Genomic DNA, 4,949 nt, shown 5'->3' on the forward strand with positions numbered 1-4,949 from the left:
TAGAAAAAGGAAAGACCTACCATGTCCATGTACTTGAATAGGCAGAATTAATATTGTAAAAATGACCATATTAGCAAAAGTACCCAGATTCAATGCAATCCTCGTTGAAATGCCAATGACATTACTCACAGAAGTAGAAAAAAAACTGTCCTAAAATTCATTTGAAAGAACAAAGAACACAGAATCAGAATAGCCTAAGCAAACCTGAGCAAGAAGAGTGATACTGAAAGTATCATAATACCTGATCTCAAATGATACTATAGAGCTATAGTAACAAAAAGAGCATGGTATTAGCATTGAAACTGAAATGAACGCAAATGGAATAGAATAAAAGACACAGAGACAAATCCACGTAATTACAGTCATCTGACACTCAAATAAAAGAGATGCCAAAAATACATTGGAGAAAGATAGCCTTTTAATAAATAGTATTGAAAAACATATCCTTATGTAGAAGAACAAAACTAGATCCCTATGTTTCACCTTGTGCAAAAGGCAAATCAATGTGAATCAAAGACCTAGCAATAAGACCAGAATCCCTGAAACTGCTAGAAGAAAGCATAACATCAACACTCCAACATATTGGTGCAGGCACTGACTTCCTTAACAAGACCCCTAATGCTCAAAATATAAAATCAAGAATCAATAAGTTGGATAGCATCTAATTAGAAGGCTTCTGCCCAACAAAGGAAATAATTAAGAGCATGAGAGCTAACTAATGGGAGACGATCTTTTGCTAGCTGCTCCTCTGACAAAGGATTAATATCTAGACTATAAAATACTCAAAAACTGTAACACCAAAACCACAAATATCCCAATCAATAATGGGCAAAAGACATTTTCAAATAAAGAGATACAACTGGCCAAAAATTATATGAAAAAAATGTTCAATATCCTTGCACACCAGGGAAATACATATTAAAACTACATTGAGATTTCATCTTATTCCAGTTAAAATGGCAATTATCAATAATACAAATAATAATAAAAGCTGGCAAGAATGTGGGGGAGAACATACACTCACACATTGTTGATGGGATGGCAAGTTTGTACAACCAATATGGAAAGCAGTATGAAGATCCCTCAAAGACTAGGAATGGGACCACTTTGTGATTTAGCTATTACACTCCTTGGTATAGGGATCCAGACACATCAATATAGCATTATAATTCACAACAGCCAAGTTATAGAATCAGTCCAATGTTCCTATCAATATATGAACAGATAAAGAAAATGTGATATATATATATATATATGTATAAAAAAACTTCATATATATATATGTATATGTATATATATATATATATATATATATATATATATATATGAAGTTTTTTTCAGCCATAAAGATTGAATTGTGGCTTTTGCTGGTAAATGGATGGAACTGGAGAACATCATTCTAAGTGAAATGAGCCAAACTCAGAAATTCAAGGGTTAATGCTTTCTCTCATATGAAGGAGCTAGATCAAAATAAGTGGGAAAATGGGGAGGAAATCTCATGAAAATAAAAGATCAGTGGAGTAGAGGAAGGGAGTTCAGGGGGAAGATGGGAAACAAGAAAGGGAAGGAACTGCAGAATTAAATAAACCAAATTATGCCAGGTACATATAGGAACATACCAGTGAATTTCACCTTTATGTGCCTGTGTGTCTGTATCACCTACTTAAAAACTATAAATGGAATAAAAAGGATATATCACAGCAAAATGGGGTTTGTCCTAGAAATTTACAATGGGCTCATTATAATTTACTATATTAAGAAATGTAAAGACTAAGAATATACTTAATAAGCTAAATATGTGCAAAAAAGCATTTGACAAAATCCAACATGTAATACTAATTTTTAAAAGCAAAATACTGAAACAAAAGCCTTTCAGCAAGACAGAAGTTGGAAAGAAATTCTTTTACTTGATTAAGTTTACCTATGAAAATCCTGAGTCAACATCACACTTACAATGAAAGACTGATTTTCCTCTAAGATAAAGAACAAAAGAAGGTTGTTCACACTTGTTATATCTATTTATCATTGCGCTACCCAGTCTAACTTCTACAGTAAGGCACACAAAAAGAAATCTACAAAATCCATACTGGAAAATAAGAAGTATCACTGCATTCACAGACAAAATGATTGTATATATGTAAACTTTTATGGAACACACAAAATAGCTTCTAGAACTAGTGAGTGAGTTTTAAAAGTCAGAAGAATAAAAGATCAATATACAAATATCAGTCATTTTATTTTAATTTGAAAAATTATAAATCACCTGAAATAACATCATAAATATGAATTATTTAAAGAATAGATTTGAAAAATCTGGGAAGAACCATTACACTAGCAATTACAAACACTGCAGGGAAAAATTAAATAAACTATTAAAATATGGAGAAATATAGTATGTCAATGGACTAGGAGACTCAATAACGTCAAATTGTCAGTACCCCTTAAACTGAAATACAGAGTCAGTGTTATCTTATTCACAATTCTAGTAGGGTTTTTTGTAGGAAGTTATAAATTGACAAGGAAATATATAAGACATAGGAAATCCAAAAAGAAGTTTTAAAAAAGAAGATCAAAATCAAGAATTTACACTACCTATCATCAAGATTTATTGCAAAGTTACAATAATAACTAAAGCAATGAGGTATAGATATAAATATGGACAAATAGATCAAAGGTCTATGAATGGATGACTGATAAATACCAAGCTCACAGGAGATTGAGAGAAAGAATAATCTTGTCAACAAATTATATATTAAACTATTGGATCTACATGCAAAACTAAAGAAAACAATGCAAAACTGTGTTATATAACTCTTGCCATGTATAAAATAAAATAACTTGAATAGTCTTAAATGTAAAAAGTGAAGTACAAATATAGGAAAAATGTAGGAGAATATTTTTGTGAATTTTGAATTAGGTGAAGATTTCCTAGTTAAAATATAAAAAGTGTGATTCACAAAACAATAAATTGAAAATTTTGACTTTATCAAAATTCAAAATTTCTATTTTTAAGAGACATTGTTAAGAAGATAAAAATACAAGTTATAGTCTTGGACAAAATATATCTGTAAATCAGATATGTGATAAAAGAATTGCATCCAAAATATATAAACATCAATACTCAAAAATTTAAAGAGCAATAAAAATGGCAAATATTTTAAAAAACACTTCACCAAAGAAAATATATAGATGGTAAGTAAACGTACAAAAAGATGTTCCACCTCACTGGTAACTAGAAAAATATAAATTAAAACTACCTGAATATGACCATACACCTATAGAAAGGCTATAACTTAAAAGACTAAGTAATTGTTGGCAATGAGATTGAAGAACAAGAATTCTCAAACAATGTTCATGAAAATATTAAATGGTAGAATCATTTTGGAAAATATCTTGGCCATTCTTGAGTTCACTTAACCATACAACTACCTTATGATCCATTAATTTTACTAGTAAGAAGAGACCAAGGTCCCATGTTTTCCTTCAATGGCATATCCCCAGAGATATTTCATTAGGTTCCACCTCTTAAACCTTCCAGTAGCACCGCCCGGGGACATAACTTTTAACACATCTGCCACTGGAAGATGATCCAAACATGAACAATCATGGTAAGCATGCTCTTAAACAGAGGTGCTTTACCAACAAAATACATCCCTAGTCCTTTTATTTTCTTTTATTTTGAGATAAGTTTCACTAAGTCACTGAGGGTCAAGCTTGGAATCCTACTGCCTCAGTCTCCTAGTCCCTCAGATTACATGATATACCACTGTGACCAGCTAGAGGAACTTAATCAAACCACATGCTGTATTTACGGGTTCCCCAAAGTTCTCTCAAGAGCTCTCTCACACCATTCTGTCTTCTCTAGAGTATTCTAAAGCTCAAAAAAATCATCTACTAAGGGGAAGAGATCTCAGTTTCCTCTTCTTAAAGGTACTGCTAATTTTCATGAGTGATTCTCTCAGGTTCCCTCTTAGGTTCAGTAAGAAAGAGAGGGATGACCTATTCTGACAAACACCTTTCTCCACAAAGGCACAGACAACTAGCTAACGAGCAAATCTGCTTTTAATTTTTCTTGTGCACAAAACAAATCTGTATTTCTCAAAATTTATAGCATTCACCAGCGGCCAAGAGACTAAGTTATACACAATGGACACAACTAAATTATTCTATTTTTAGTTCTTGCCCATTAGAATCTACAAGAAATAATTTTCTATGTCTTTTTTCCTATCGCTTCTCGGCCTTTTGGCTAAGATCAAGTGTAGTATCTTTTTTCCTTCTTCAGATAGATATCCAGAGTCAGAAAGACCACAGAAGGTAGCAGAACTCTCAACAGGTTAGTCTCTAAATAAGGACATGAACCCAGAACTTTTTCTCCCCAAACTAACTGTTTAGTAAGCAGAAATAAACTTCCACTCTTTTATTTATTTATTTATTTATTTATTCTAATTAGTTATATATGGCAGCAGAATGCATTTTGATTCATTGTACACAATTGCAGCACAACTTTTTATTTCTCTGGTTGTCTAAGATGTAGCATCGCACCATATGTGCAGTCATACATGTACCTAGGGTAATGATGTCCATCTCATTCTACCATCTTTCCTGCCCCCATACCATTTACCCAATCAAAATTACTCCATTTTTCACATGCCCCCCCCATTATGGATTAGCATCCACTCTAAAGTCCCCAAATGTTTTTTTTGTTATAATAGTTAACCTATCATAATACAAAAATTGGTATTGAGAATATGTTCTTAAACAAGCAATTAGACAATGGTTTTGATAAAAGGTGGCTCCAAAAGCTTATGTGTGAGACAAGGCAAAATTATCAGAAGTGAAATGATTAGATAATGAGAGGGATAAGCTAATTAGTGTATCAATCCACTGATATAGATTAACTGGGTGGTAACTGAAGGCAAGTAGGGTAGGCCTGGAGGTAGTAAGCCACT

At 32.3% G+C, this 4,949-nt stretch overlaps 1 pseudogene; it reads left to right on the top strand.

The window, feature by feature from the left end:
• Nucleotides 1-4,226: 4,226 nt before the first annotated feature.
• On the top strand, nt 4,227-4,438 carry LOC124102807 (U2 spliceosomal RNA; annotated as a pseudogene).
• The last annotated feature ends 511 nt before the right edge of the window (nt 4,439-4,949 follow it).

This window comes from Marmota monax, unplaced genomic scaffold, assembly GCF_021218885.2.
Source record: "Marmota monax isolate L192 unplaced genomic scaffold, Marmota_monax_Labrador192_F-V1.1 WCK01_AAM20220418_F8-fsc00002, whole genome shotgun sequence".
In the NCBI taxonomy this organism is placed as follows: Eukaryota; Metazoa; Chordata; class Mammalia; order Rodentia; family Sciuridae; genus Marmota; species Marmota monax.